The 16,606-nt window shown below is 36.8% G+C and overlaps 1 long non-coding RNA gene across 2 annotated transcripts; it reads left to right on the top strand.

Annotated features, from left to right (window-relative positions):
• Nucleotides 1-1,008: 1,008 nt before the first annotated feature.
• On the top strand, nt 1,009-3,745 carry LOC139934916 (uncharacterized). 2 transcript variants are annotated; one of them, XR_011785734.1, is made up of 3 exons: nt 1,009-1,397; nt 2,574-2,700; nt 3,324-3,745. It is a non-coding gene; the product is annotated as an uncharacterized lncRNA (long non-coding RNA). The 2 variants fall into 2 exon arrangements; XR_011785733.1 differs by having other exon boundaries at nt 1,010-1,397; nt 3,319-3,745.
• The last annotated feature ends 12,861 nt before the right edge of the window (nt 3,746-16,606 follow it).

Here is a 16,606-nt window from a genome sequence, read left to right on the forward strand (position 1 = left end):
CTATTCTTCATGAAGCTTTTTCGCGCTCTATTGATAATATTTTTAAAAAGAAGTAAACAAAAAAAACGTGGATCAAAAATAATGATTTTTTGAAACAATAATTTGAATTTTTATTACTCAAGAATGGATGACGTCATCATGACCTAACTAACACATTATTCCACTCCTAATGCATATCTAACTATGTGCGAAGTTTCAAGTTCATACGAGTTTGGGAAGTGTGCTTTTGTTCGAGGACAAGGGACGAAGAGAAGAAGAAGATGAAAATCTGGATTGTTTTATTGATTTGTTTGTACTAAAGTTTTGTTTAATCCGGCAGTTTTTTTTAGCAAGACCACTCCTAGTTGCTTGGGCCTTATGCTTTAACCATTCTCTTTTCTTTGAATGTTTTGTATTGTAACATCCATGTCTGTGCATGGAGGTAGAAATAGATTAGTTTACGTAACGTCCTTTCCTACTAGAGAAAGTTTGAAAGGGCTTATGTTATTCCAGAGATTTTTTTTCTTCAAAATATTTAACTCAAAATAACTTGGATAGTTGTTTTAACAAATAATCAAAACAATTGATGATTATGCTAAGTTCAAGAAGTAATAGATATCGTAATACTGACGTGAATTCCGTGGGCCCAAAACGCCCTTCACCCGGGGGGAGTGGTCGATCGATGTAACGTCTCTATTCTTCTCGGTGTTTAACCAAAACATGACCAATGTTCGTCATTTTGTACTGTTGTTTTCTCACATAATTAAAAGTCCCATGAATCACTGAAGTAGGTGGCCATCTCAGCGAAACTTCGTCTTCAATTCCACATTGACCACTAAGCCATCAGAAGGGTAACATTTGAACAATTTGATGCTGAAGATTGAAATGAAATCGTTTTCGCAGCGTTCTGCATAGCTATATAGCTCTATGCATATCACGCTATGGCACAGAGTACAACAAACTTGGCAGCATGCCACCAAATATTATGCCTAAAGGCCGGTTTATAGTCGGTCGCGCGACGGTCGCGCGATGGAAATCTTGACGCGCGATCCTAAAAAACACAGTTTATAGTCATCGTCGAGACCTCAGCGATGCTCAGCGATGCGTCGCTGAAAGGCGCTGGCGACGTCGCTACAGAGTTCAACTAATTGAACTTTGACACGATCGCTGACCTCACTTTTCATCCGTGAACCAATAGAATCGTTGGATTACCGAGAAACGATGAATATGCAAATTTATCAAGAGGCCGCTTACAAATAAAACAAAATGGACGACCGTAACTTTGTTCGCTGAGCGGTGTCCTAAAAAGTTAGTTTTTTCTTGTTTACGTTCGATTTTTGGAGCTGGTAAAAGTTACGAACATGTCGACAGGAAGGAAACTGCATGGGCAATCATTACAGTAACATTGCAGTCAATGTGTGAGTATTTTAAACAGTAAAATTAACGAAAAAACGTCTACCGAGTGGGGCAGTTTTTTTGTGTATGCGTAGCCGTATGCACAAAGAATACAGATCACACTAAAAACAAAATACCTTGAATCCTTGATACAAACACACACGTACCCCCACTACTACTATTAAAATGTATTGTAATACATTGTTTTTCATCGAACAAAACTGGGTGTTACTGCATGTCATACGACAGCTGCATGCTGCATGTTCTTGCTTTACCCTTCTTAGCTTAATTAAACTTTCTTGGGTCGAGTTGATTTGACTGATCTCACGACTCATCACTTGACATTACTTTAACTTAGCAACAGCAGTACAACTTAGTTTTTTGATAATAAACACGAGTAGCTTGTTTTTTAACATAGGAGAAACAGTCATGTAATCCAAATTTACAATTTAACACACAGACGGTCGGACGGTATTTTGAAACATTTATATATATATATGTGACCCTCTCAAATACTATGAGTCGTAAAGGATAGAGAGGCTAACGGCAAGTTGTTATCTTTACAATCGGTGCACCATTTTATTTCCTGTATAGTAGAAGTGTAAGCAGACGAAGACAAATACATATGCTGCAAAATGTTATGTTACATAAAAAAAAATTGTTCCGTTCCAACCCAAGTCAAAACAACTCTTGGTACTTTACTACTTAGTAGTAGTAGTATTTTGGTAAACAGGTAAATGTTTATTTAAAATGCTACATACATTTGATATACTGATTTTTCGGTCCATTGGTCTACTTAGGGTAGTACCCAGTTTGATTGTATGAAGTAATTTTACTAATTTAATTCCTGAGCGCAACTCCCCCGAATAACTTTCGTCTGACTCTTGAACTGTTTTCTTCTTGTTGCCCATACCAAGACTAGAGCCCTTTTTGGAGTGAAACTGCACATTATTATTATTATTTTTTTCTCAGTTTAGTGAGGAACAACTAGTGTTTTTAAAAAGTTAAAAGGTCCCCAACAGTGGAACAAAAAACAGTGGGCTGTTTTTATAAATTTTATACTGAATATGACTTGGATCTCATGTTTACCGATTCTAGTTCGTTTGCAGATTGTTAGGTATTATGGATACTTGTATTTTTCAAATTAATATAAAGCTAAATTTTACATGTTCAATCGTTAACTTTTGCATTTTGAACAGCATAAAGTGGCAAATGCTATGGGAGATTGATGTACACATCCCTTTGTGAAAAGGAGCAGGCCATCAGAGGTTCAGGGAAAACCAACAAGTATTGAGTTGCCAACTGATCAGCATCTTATAGAAACAGGTATGATGGTTACATCCAGAAACAATGGCATTGCTTGATGTATTCTTGACACACAATTAGTAGAATATGCATAAAACAATTCCAAATCATACAATAATTGATTGTGTTGGTTTTCAGGGCTCGAAATCAACACTGGACCACAGGCCAAGTCCAGTGGTTATAGCGTTGGGCCAGTAAACTTACGACCGTACAAGTCCAGTGGTATTGTGTTTTTTAATTTAAATAGTAACACCTCATTGCATTTTAGTACACATATCTATTGAATGCCAATATATCTTTTAGTGCTTGTTCCAACAGCAGTTTCAATGTAGTGTGTAGAAAGTGTTCTCCTCATATCGATCCCAGTCTTGTCAGATTCTCTGGTCCAGTAAAAGTCTTGTGATTTTTTTCCCCCAAATCGAGCCCTGGTTGTATTAACCATGTAAACAAACTGTTGGAAAACTCTTCATGAAGATAGGGCTATGTAACATAATGAATTTGTTTTTTTTGCAAGTTTGCAGGTGAAGTTTGTATTTTGTTAAAGTCCCAATGTTAGGTCAAATTGAAAAAGAGTATTATGTTAACAATTGAAGGATTTTGTTACAATTTTTTTGTTTGTTTTTTGTCTCCCTGTATTAGAACAGTGGGCATACTTTCTACACAAAACAAAACCTCCAGTTTGCCAGCCACACTTGCAGCATCTGTGATAAAAACAAATGGACACAAGAAGGACATCCTTTGACACAGACATCTGATACATCAATGATAATAATGTTGAAGGAAAGCTGCGATGAAATCCTTAACTTTAAAACTTTACTTTAACAATGATAGCCCATCAATTTAAATTTCCTTTGCATTGTATTTACTACAAACATTCTACAGCTACTCGTCATTCCTGATGATTTATGCACTTGCTTTTCTAAAAAAAAAAACATTATTTAAAATATAATCGGTAAAAATTGATAAATTTGCCGCTGCATTAATTATGCAAAATTATAGCTTAATGTTCGTTGTGCTCTTCTGTACATACTGATCACTCTCTTGCTCGCTATGTTTAATAAGTAAATTGTACCTTTAATTTCATTATAAGTTGATTTGAAATAAATAAATGAACAAGTCAAAAAACAGTAGTCTGTTTCTTTTCTCTTGTTGAGTTCACAAAGTTCAATAGTTAAATTCTGGACACTTTATTGAATTGTGTGGCTTGTATCTTTTTCATACCAATATTGACACAAAGTGATTCGGAAGCAGTGGTATGGCTATGACTTTTTATGGGGAGGGCTAGGGGTTAGTAGTTTTAACATGTGGGCAGGGGTTGCTTTGTTAGTCGGGAAGGAGTATGCTGTGCGGAGGGGGGGTGCTTATGGCATTTTGTGGCTGCGTGTCCATTTTCCCTTTTTTTCAGAGGAGGGGGGGGGGTATTTTATTTGTTTGGGGTAGCCACTCCCCCCCTCCCTGCTGACTGCACCGCTGATTCGAAGTGTGGGAATTGTATTTGTAAAACCGAACGATTTAATGCCTGTCATATGTTTGGTACACTTCAGAACAGCAATGGTTGAGAAAAACTAACGGAATTGTTGCTTTACAATATATAACGCTTCCCATCGATGTTCCCTTTCAGAAAAAAAGAAACCCAAACATGTTTTTCAAATAATACTATGCTGTTTCCAGAATATTAAGTAAACACTTAATTTCAAAATTCATTGATACAACTTCGAAAACAACTCTTTGTATGCTCGCAGACTTAATAATTTGATATCTGATCTGGTTAAGTGACATTATTGAGATTTTTTTTCACAAACTTAACTTAACGAGTTTTTTAAAGGACGTGGCTGCAACGGGTTTTTTCATTTTTTTTTTTAATTTTATTAAATTGGTTGAATGTAAAAACATGGAAAACAAAGTGAAAATGATGTGTTTTTGTTTATCCCCGAGTGAGTCCAGTCTAAAGGAAAATTCATATCAAATAAACTAAAATTCTTCGTTTTTGGTTGTTCATAACGCTGATAACAATTTGAGAAAGATGGTTTTCTTTTTAACATAATTAATTGGGTATGTGTATACTGTACAAACTGCATCCCATCGCGCAACGACTATAAACTGTGCAAAAAATGCCAGCGTCCAGCGATCCTCAGCGTCCGACGATTTCCATCGCGCGACCGTCGCGCGACCGACTATAAACCGGCCTTAATACACTACACGTGTACGCCACAAGTGTTACGCACAACCAGTGGGGAAATTTCGTAGTTCTTTATACAAGAAATTGTGAATTTTCGAACTCGATTTTGAACCAGAAGACGAGCTCAAAATGGGATCACGTCTGCGAGGCATTACCGGAGTTTTTAACGAACTTTCCGATGATGTGTCGATTGTAACAACCCATCATGTAGATCAAAAGTTATGATTTTTTGAAATAATAAACTTTGAAAATTCATAACTCAAGAATTTATGACGTCATCGTGACATAACTCAAACTGTTTCTTCTCCTTATACATATCTAACTATGTGTGAAGTTTCAACTTTATATATGCTTGGGAAGTGTGATTTTTTTAGCGGACAATCGCCGCTAATAAGCAGAATGGATGATCAGTGGAGCGTGCTCTTCTGCACCGCTAATACACTACACGTTGTGTGTATGCCTACGTGCAATGTTTATGCACATACCAATGGGGATATACGTTGTTCTTTAGAAGTGAATTTTGAAATTTCCAACCTCTCTTTTGAGCCGGAAGACAACATCAAAATGGGGTCATGTCTGTGGGGCGTTTACGGAGTTTTCAATGACGATTCCGATGATGTTTCGATTGTAAGAATCCCTCATGTAGATCAAAAGTTATGATTTTTTGAATTAATAAACTTTGAATATTCATAACTCAAGAATTGATGACGTCATCATGACGTAACTCACACGGTTTCTTCTCCTAATAAATCGCTAACTATGTGTGAAGTTTCAAGTTCATCCGAATTTGGAAAAGGCGCTTTTGTTAGCGGACAAGGGACGCTGAGAAGAAGAAGAAGAAGAACTAGACTCAAGTTTTTGTCATAACAAAAACAAGGTGTTCGGCTTCCGGGAGTACAAAAATACACCCTGGTGGACAATTTTCAAAGGAAAAACCCATGAAAATAGGCCTTTTCAAAGCATTTTACATGCACTTCCGGTTTAGAAAGGTCAAAAGGTCAAGAAAAGGTCACCAACATATCCATTTTTGTGAAGTACGTAAACCCCTTTCGTATGATGTATAGATTGTCAAAATAGCTTTTGTGGTTGAGGACATAGGAACTTATGAATGATGACGACTGGAGAAGAGACTAACTAAACGAAAGGGAAATGTTTATTGAAAACGCCTTGAAAACAGACTATAAACGAAGCTGATATAATATTTAAAAAAAAACAAAAAAAAAACATCAACAACTGGTTTAGCGGGTTTCCCATCCAAGTACTGACCGGGCCCGAGGTTGCTTAACTTCACTGATCGGACGAGAACCGGTGTGATCAACGCAGTACGGTAGTAGTCAAAACAAAAAATGTATTTTTGACGAAAATACACAAAAAATCTGATTTGAACCAGAAGACAAGGTAAAAATGGGGTCATGTTTGCGAGGCCTTTACGGAGTTTTTAACGACCTTTCCGATTATGTATCGATTGTAAGAATCCATCACGTGGATCAAAAATAATGATTTTTTGAAATAATAAACTTTGAATTTTTATAACTCAAGAATGGATGCCGTCATCATGACCTAACTAACACATTATTCCACTCCTAATGCATATCTAACTATGTGCGAAGTTTCAAGTTCATACGAGTTTGGGAAGTGTGCTTTTGTTCGAGGACAAGGGACGAAGAGAAGAAGAAGATGAAAATCTGGATTGTTTTATTTATTTGTTTGTACTAAAGTTTTGTTTAATCCGGCAGTTTATTTTAGCAAGACTACTCCTAATTGCTTGGGCCTTATACTTTAACCATTCTGTTTTCTTTGAATGTTTTGTATTGTAACATCCATGTCTGTGCATGGATGTAGAAATAGATTAGTTTACGTAACGTCCTTTCCTACTAGAGAAAGTTTAAAAGGGCTTATGTTATTCCAGAGATTTTTTTTCTTCAAAGTATTTAAATCAGAATAACTTGGATAGTTGTTTTAACAAGTAATCAAAACAATTGATGATTATGCTAAGTTCAAGAAGTAATAGATATTGTAATACTGACGTGAATTCCGTGGGCCCAAAACGCCCTTCACCCGGGGGGAGTGGTCGATCGATATTCTCTATTCTTCTCGGTGTTTAACCAAAACATGACCAATGTTCGTCATTTTGTACTGTTGTTTTCTCACATAATTAAAAGTCCCATGAATCACTGAAGTAGGTGGCCATCTCAGCGAAACTTCGTCTTCAATTCCACATTGACCACTAAGCCATCAGAAGGGTAACATTTGAACAATTTGACGCCGAAGATTGAGAGGAAATCATTTTCGCAGCGTTCTGCATAAATAGAGCTATACAGCTCTACATAATAGAGCTAAACTGCGCCAATAAAGTATCTAAACACTTACAAATGGTCAGATATATCGGAACCTGAAATAGTATGCCAAAAAATAATTATTCATTTCTATTCACCGTTAATTTCTGCACATTTTGACACATCTTATGTTGCGCTACGATGTTGTTTGGTGGATTTATGGGCACTTGAGTGGCTTAAGGTCGAATTTCAAAAGTTGCAAAAGCCCCTATTCAAGCTAAATGGTTGTATTGTGACGAGTATTAAAGATCAGCGTTTCTTTTGCCCGCCCTTTATAAATGATTTTTTTGTCGCGTTTTGGATAAATCGGTTGCGATGAACATCAGCAATAATTGTCAGTAACCAAGCAAAGGGGTCAAAGATGGGAGGCATACAACAAAATGGGTTAAGAGCCAGAATCCCTGATTATGGTATGACAGGGAAAGGTGTTTCAAGATAACAGGAAAGATGGCTCAACTGACCAAACAGGAAAGAGGACGGATCGTTGGTTTGATAGAAGCCGGTATGTCGATTCGAGCTGCAGCTCATCAAGTTGGAACGTCACCAGCGACGGTCAGTAAAATGGTGGAATGGCTACCAAGCTCAGGGAAATGTGGACGACCTGCCAAGGAGTGGCCGCCCGAGTGTGACTTCTGCAGCAGAAGAAAGTGAACAAGTCCATCAAGCCTGACACCACTCGCGAGGGATTGCGACGCATCCTGATCAGGAAATGGCAGGGGATTGACCAGGGACAGATCAGATGTCTCGTTGGGAGTATGAGAAGACGACTCCTTGCCGTTCAGGACAGTGATGGAGGACACACCAAGTATTGAGGACAGGATATCAGCAGTTTTAGAGTTAAAGATACGGCCATAAATTTCATGGTCAAGTAAACGAAACGAGTTTGTGTATTTTGTCTTGATTTTGTCTGTGTGTGATGCTTGTGTGAGTTCCCTTCTGGAATTGGGGTGAATAGGGACTTTTGCAACTTTTGAAATTCGACCTTAAGCCACTCAAGTGTCCATAAATCCACCAAACAACATCGTAGCGCAACACAAGATGTGTCAAAATCTGCAGAAATTAACGGTGAATAAAAATGAATAATTATTCTTTGGCATACTAATTCAGGTTCCGATAAATCTGACTATTTGTAAGTGTTTAGATACTTTATTGGCGCAGTTTATATAGCTCTATGCATATCACGCTATGGCATAGAGTACAATAAACTTGGCAGTATGCCACCAAATAAATGATGCCTAATACACTACACGTGTACGACACACATGTTACGCACAACCAATGGGGAAATTTCGTAGTTCTTTATACATGAAATTATGAATTTTCAAACTCGATTTTGAACCAGAAGACGAGATCAAAATGGGATCATGTCTGCGAGGCATTTACGGAGTTTTTAACGAACTTTCCGATGATGTGTCGATTGTAACAACCCATCATGTAGATCAAAAGTTATGATTTTTTGAAATAATAAACTTTGAAAATTCATAACTCAAGAATTGATGACGTCATCGTGACGTAACTCAAACGGTTTCTTCTCCTGATAAATATCTAACTATGTGTGAAGATAGAAGTTCATACAGGTTTGGGAAGTGTGCTTTTGTTAGAGGGCAAGGGACGGAGATGTATTTTTGAAGAAAAATATACAATTGCAAACTTTGACCTTCCGGTACGAACGGAAGGAGGGGTCATACGATTTTGACGTTAACTTTTCAAATGTAGTCCCAGTCTTGATCTATCAGATGCGTAATTATGAATATCATAACTGTAAAATTCGAAGACATATAGCGAAAAGCAAATGGTCACTTTTTGAACCTAAAAACCTTGTAATTCGACACCTGATGACGTCATCATGACGAAACTAAAACGGTTTCATCTACTAATGAATATCTAACTATGTGTGAAGTTTGAAGTTTATGTGAACTTAGCAAGTATGTCTTTGTTAGCGGACAAAAACCACGGAGAAGAAGACGAAGTAAAAAAAAAAAAAAAAAAAAAAAAAAAAAACGAACAAAAACAAGAGGTCTTCGGACTGGAGTCCGAACACCTAATTAAAAAAACCGAGCAAAAATAAGAGGTGTTCGGGTTCAATACCAGAACACCTAAATATTACCTGCTGAATTGTTTATCGCGTTCAACAAACCAACTCTGTTTTTGTTTGCAACAGTACAATTGAAAGGAACCCTACCATGAGTGAGGGAACTGCTTAAAGAATGCTAAAGCAGGTGGATGGCAATTGAGATTGTTTGGAGACATTATTTGCACAATTTTAAAGCCTCTTTGTTTTGATGGGGATGGAAATGTTAGTTTGGTAGCAGGCAGGGGACCAAGGAGACCGTTATAGGGCCATGTATATACAACTTGTAAAGAATGCTCATCGCACTATTTCTCTTCTTGCAATGTGAATCATTCCTGGACAACTAGGTAAAGTAGTCATGACAAAACAAGAATTTTCAGTGGCAAAGCATGGTTGTGGCTTAAAAATAAAAACGTTGTACTTGTTAAAGAGTATGGTCGTTTGCTGTGTTTTATCAAATCAAACTAAAGGTTATCTTCAAAATTAATGCATTTTTCTTATTTTCGGAAAAATTACCATGTTTGATGCAGAAGTGTTTCGCCCCAGCAGACATGCAAACCATAACGATAGCCCATCCACAACCAAAAGGGAAATATTCTGAGAACTATCAAAAAATTTAGACAGCACAAACTTTCTTGATGTGCAAGGGGAATAAAAAAATGTGACTTTCAAAAAAGAGGCACTGTTAAAAAACTTTGTTTTATGCAATGTCAAGAAATATGATTGGGGCGGGGCCGGGTGGGGCAAATTCTAAGTTTTATTAATAAGCCTACAGGATGCTTATATGAAAAGCTGCCAGGTTGATGGAATTGTTACTTCTTTCTGTTATAAATTCAAAATGAAGCAAATATTTCAAAATGCATTTCTCCATGTTTTGGGGGAAAAGGGTGTACTTTTGAGACAGCACTGTTACATCAGGATACGATTGCCCAAGTTTTTCTCACCAGAAATAAAAAGAAAAATGTTGGCCCTATTCAAAACCGAAGGGAAAATATTCTCCCGAAAAAAAATGAAATTTTGAGGGAAAAAATATGGTAAAAATGTTGGTTTTGCAAGTTCTAAAAACATACTCCAATGCACGTTCTAAAAATAGCACAAGTTGAAATTTATAGCAATAATTTGGTGTCTCAAGTAAAGCCAAGGATGATACTTTGTAGCGATGTAAAAGGTTTTATGAAATATTTGTGTGTTTTTTTGGTGGGTTGGAGTTGTAAATATTAACTAAAAAACAGTTTTTAGACCCCAAAATTGGCCTAAAGTGGCCTTAACACAAATAAACTGTTACCATGGCAACGTGTTATATTATGATTTGAAATGTAAATTTTGTTTATTTGGACCCCAAGTCCCTACCATCCACAAAGTATTAGAAAAATATTCCCTTCTTTTTAAATGTGGACACATATGTCAATATTATGTGAAATAACACTTAAAAAAGGCATTTTTCACGTTTTGGGGAAAAAAGTCTAGTTTTAAGGCAGTACTGTCACAACAGGATACAATTGCCCAAGTTTTTCTCACCAGATATGAGAATACCAATGATGGCCCTAACCACAGCCGAAAGGAAAATTTTCTGAGACCCCTGGCAAGTTGACATTTTGGGGTCCAAAAATAGGGTAAAAATGGCGATTTTGCAAGTTCTAAAAACAAACTGTAATAAACGATGCAAAAATGGCACAAGGGTGATATTTAATGCGATAATTTTTTTTTTCAAGGAAGGCCAAGGATGATAATTTGTAGTGATATACAAGGTTTTTTGAAATAACTTTGCATTTTGGTGGGGTGGCGTTGCAAATATGAGCTAAAAACCAGTTTTTCAGACCCCAAAATCGGCCTAAAATGGCAAAAAAACAAAATGAGCCGTAACCATGGCAAGGGCTATATATGGAACTGAAAATGCAATTTTGTTTACTTGCACCCCAAGGCCCTTCCACCCACAAAGTATTAAAAAAAAAATCATTTTTTGACCGTGAGCAAGTATGTCAATTATTTACCGGAACTGACTCTTAAGCATCTTTTATTCTGTAAAGGGGCCACGGGTTGGTCTAGCGTGAGGCGCTTAATAAACCTATCTATGACTTTTATTTATGATAAACGGTCCGATGGTTTCTCTGGCAAACCATGACGCAATTTAATTACCAGTGGTTCTTGTAGTCTTATATTGGTTCAACGTTTACTCATTTCACATCAAGGTCTATAGACGATGTGACCTCTGACGTCACACGACCACCATAAGTTAAACATGATTCGCGCGCATACCGCCGGGCAAAACCTTTGTGTTTTGGCAGCCAGCTAGAAAGTATACGCAATCTTACTACGACTACGCAACTCAGTGCCCGGCGAAACATGACGTATACAGTGTTTTGTCAACAGAGGGCGGTTTGAATGTAAACATAGGTCACATCGTCTATACAATTATGCTGCAAGCTCTTGATCATATAAAAGGATACGCCAAAATGTACAAAGCCTAGAAAAGGAGAAGGGTTTATGGAAAAATTATCCCGTTGGTTTGGTTCACTTATTAATTGCGAGCAATTGATTTCAGTATATTAATATCATAACCTCGATATATCGAAACGCGCAAACGTTGCTTTAGTTCAATATCCACGTATACAACAATTGCGCAACGGTTCGCCAGATACAATATTAAATTGACTAATTCGGCAAACAATAGTAGGATAGATATAATTTTGATTGCCATACAGGCACCGAACTCTGCTTTTATGCAAATGAGGATGAAATAACTTCATTTTGACAAAACAATATTCGATATCTCTTCGGTCTTGGAGATTTCTAGAAAGGGTTGTGATAATACTTTCAATGGCGGCCCCTGCCTGCCCTCCTATCATTTGAAAGAAGAAACAATTTGAAAATGTGCAAAGGGAAATACATCAACGGTAAAAAAAAAAAGAAAAAAAAATGCGAAAGATAGAAAAAAAGGGGAGACTTGCAGGGGCAAGTGTACATTATTGAGGGAGTTATGTTTACCTTCATAGCCTATTAATAAAAACATGGTCCAGGTTCATATCAAATCATTCGAGTGATCCCGGTGGCGAGAGAGTCGGCTTTTTGTCCCATTTCGATTTCAATCGCAAAGTGGACAGTATAGGCCATGGGCCCAAGCCATTTATTCTGTCAAAATGCTGCAGGGTCAGGGGTGAAGAAGGTTTGTGGTCATAATATCATAGAGAAGGTATTCATAATGAATAATTTACAATGTTCAAGTTCAAAGTTTGGTTTGGTTCTTTAAAAAAAGCGGTTTTCTAAGCCCCTTTTTTAGGCAAATTATTGGAGTTACAACCTTGTTCCCAAATATCACGAAAATGTTGCTATGGGACTTTAGTACACATAAACTCACTACCCATGGGAACGAGTGTGAGATTGTTTGTTTGTTTGTTTGTTTGTTTGTTTGTTTGTTTGTGTAACAACACAGATGTCAGACAGTGCATGCAATGGAGGGGTTGCAGTGGGTGTTTGTTGTGTAACAAAAGACGAATTTGAACCTGTTATTGCATTTAAAGAGTCTTCTTGGGATAAAGTTATTGAAAGTGTAAGTACATGAGAAGAGTTAGATGGTTTAGAGAAGAAAGTTGCCATGGAATTTGACCTAGAAAAGAAACATTTGTACGGGTATATGACATATCGTAGCGTCATACGTTATCGACCCTCATATGTTTTCGGTCCCCAACTTTGATTTCCGTTTACCGCGAGATTGTGCAAGCTGCACCGGTGACAGAAGCTATGCAGTTTACTCACAGTCTGAATTTTCATCAGGCTTAATCATGCTGAGAAAAAAGTTTCCTGTCGTTGGTTATGCTCAAACATTTATAAAATGATTGATTTTTGGTACTAAATCACCGATCACTAGTGCATTTATGCCAACATTCAAATGAGTCAAAGAAACATCATCCAACCTCAAAAGTTCAAAACAAAATTACTATCTGCTAGATTGAGTTTCATTCTGCTTTAGTCACTAGATGGACCACGTGAGGTGGTTACGATTTGGGATTCTATGGTGTGCCAATATGGGGAAGATATTAAAGTATTTTAAGTGAAAATTACCCCAATTTTTTTTCTGTTTTGATTTACTGAATACTGTAATAAATTCCAATTAGCGTAATAAATATTAAGTCTACATTAAAGAAAAATATCATAGATTGGTTTGTTATCTCCTGAAACCAATCATTACTGGTCTGAAATGGGGGAAAATGGATTGTTATGAAGTGTGTGTGTTTCATGCCTTATGAAATCTCTGGATTCTAATCTAGTAGCCAAAATGCCTTAGGACAAAAATGTAATTAAATTTGTTAAGTAGTAATTGAATAATATTTTTGATTTATTTTGCACGCCATACTAGCTTCTGAATATTAAATAAAATACCAACCAATGAAAGGTGTGAAAACATGTGACGTTGCTCCAATGTCGTGCATGCACAAGCACTGTTAATGGCGGACTGTCTCTCGCAACGTAAAACCAAAACATGAAAAATTTCAACACACGATGAAGTGTAAATGTTATTGTTAAAAAATTGGACAGATGATTTGAAAAAAACAATATTTAGTTTTTGGTTGTGAAAATTTTTCCTGTTATCCTACTGAAAACACATGACACCAGGATACATACATCATGTATGTATACTATTACATAGTACTACAAACGTTTTACTGGAGGCGTATTGGATATGGGCTTCAGTTGAAGGAAGCTGTTATATCTATCCTCTCCAGAAACATTTATATCCAAAACCAATAAGAGAATGGATAGGTAAGATATTCTTAAGCAAAAAGCAAAAGAAGTCAGCATTTTGTAAAAAATCTGTCAGACACACATTTTACAGATATTGAGCTAATCGTATTTTGCGTGGTTTGAACTTCATTTCCAAACGGTCTACCATCCCACGCCATTTGAAACTGCTTTTCAGAAAAAAATAGACTACGCGTTTTAATGGCCAGGAAACAAAGGCAGAGCCTAATACACCCCTTCCGAATGCCATCAATACTGAATCTTCAAGTCACCTTTAACACATACCTAGAATCGTACATTGAAGGTAAACTGAAGGAGTTGTCCAAAACAAAAATTTAAAGTGTGCGACAAATTGACTAAAGCAGACGTCAAAGTCAAATAAAACAAAAATTGTCATAAAACCATTTGACAAAGCCAGGGGTGTTTGCGTTCTCAATAAATCAGACTATAAATACGAGGGGACTAGGCAACTATCTGGGCCGCACTATAAGTTGGTTGACGAGTATTTAACAAGTGAAATCACAGCTGCGGTCTACCAGGCCGTAACGAATCTGTTCAAAGAATGGATAATGTCCAAGGAAATATTCAAGTTTCTCGACCCCGGCCCCACATCCACCAGATGATTAAAACACCCAGCCTATACCTACTGCTGAAGATCCATCAGTGGTTGCGGGGCCCCAACTCAACAAATTTCAAAATACATGGATTTTTCCTTGCTTCCAATTGTCAAGCAACAAAGCACATACACACGAGACTCTTCACAGGTTCTCGAAGAACTTGACACTTTGACATTGGACAAAGACTATCTCCTAATCAACTTGGATATTGTTTCAATGTACACAAACTGCCCACAGAAAGAGGCTACTCAGTTTGTGGTGCTTTAGACGAGAAAACCCAGGGATATACGCTATACAAAAACAAAACAAAACACGCATGTTGTCTTTTGGAACTAGTCAATGGCGCAAACGTCTCTCAGTTTAATAACAAATTCTATAGACAAACGATAGGCGTGGTAATGGGTAGCGAATGCAGTCCAGAAATATGTGATATCACTCTGTTCAAATACGAAAAAGGAACAATTCTCCCGAACAACCTCGAAATAGTGTCCTACATGAGATATAGAGATGATGTTCTAATCGCTAAACTAAGGGTCGACGCTAAACAACTTCTTCCTAACCATAAAAATGCATTTTATAACAAACGGTTACAATCCCGTTTCAAAGACCAACTCAACCGATCCCAGGCAACGTGTTCCTGTTAAATGATCTCTTACGCTCATCTTGCAAATCGTTAGTATCATTGTTTTTAATAAGATCTTGGCAAACTTTTTCCAACACTTTTAAGCGGAGGCTTTTAATTTCCCACATTTGTGTTGGACATGTGATAAACAATGCTCCAAACCATCTGCAGAACAGAAACTATATTGTTTATGATCTCTATCTCTATGAAAAGTTTTACATTTGGTAGCAGGCACGGACGTAGGAGAGTATAGGCTCTGTATTAAAGACAACCTGTAAAGAATGTTCATTGCACTCTACTTGCAATGGGAATCATACCTGTACAATAGGTAAAGTAGCCAAATTAAGAACTCTCAGTGGCAAAGCATTGGTTATGGCTTGGTTGGATACCATTATGTTTAAATAAAAACTTTGTATTCAATACTCAAAGGGCATGGAAACAGTGACAAGTTTTACAAGCATGCATTGTTTTTGATTTTTTTTTTTACTATACTTGCGGCAGGTAGTGTCACAACAGGATACAATAAACCCAAGTGTTTCTCCCCAGAAGACATGAAAACACTATAAATCACCCCAATCACAACCGAAAGGGAACACTTTAAAAAAAGAGGCGCTATTCACAAAACATTGTTTTATGCAATGTCAAGGAATATGATTGGGGCTGGGCCGCCGAATTCTAAAATCAATCGTTGGGCGTTGATAAATGTTGGGTAATCAACTAAGCCTACAGAGTGCTTATGAAGAGCTGCAAGACTGATAGAATTATTACTTTATAATGTTTATAAATTCAATATGAATAAAAACAATTCATGATGCAATTTCCTGTTTTGGGAAAGAGGTCTATTTTCACTGTTACAATAGGATACACTTGCCCAAGTTTTTCTTACCAGAAATAAAAAGATCAACTTGGCCCTAATAAAAACCGACAGGAAAATATTCTGGGACGAGACCCCTGAAAAAAAAAAATGTTGAGGGCAAAAAATATGGTAAAAATGTTGATTTTGCAAGTTCGAAAAACATACTCTAATGCACGTTCTAAAAATAGCACAAGGGTAAAATTTATAGCAAAAATATTTTGACTCAAGTAAAGCCAAGGATGATACTTTGTAGTGGTATAAAAGGTTTTATGAAATATTTGTGTTTTTTGTGGGGTGGAGTTGTAAATATTAACTAAAAAACAGTTTTTTAGACCCCCAAATTGGCCTAAAGTGGCCTTAACACAAATAAACTGTTACCATGGCAATGTGTTATATTATGATTTGAAATGTAAATTTTGTTTATTTGGACCCCAAGTCCCTACCATCCACAAAGTATTAGAAAAATATTCCCTTCTTTTTAAATGTGGACACATATGTCAATATTATGT

Source organism: Asterias amurensis, chromosome 3 (genome assembly GCF_032118995.1).
Source record: "Asterias amurensis chromosome 3, ASM3211899v1".
NCBI lineage: Eukaryota > Metazoa > Echinodermata > Asteroidea > Forcipulatida > Asteriidae > Asterias > Asterias amurensis.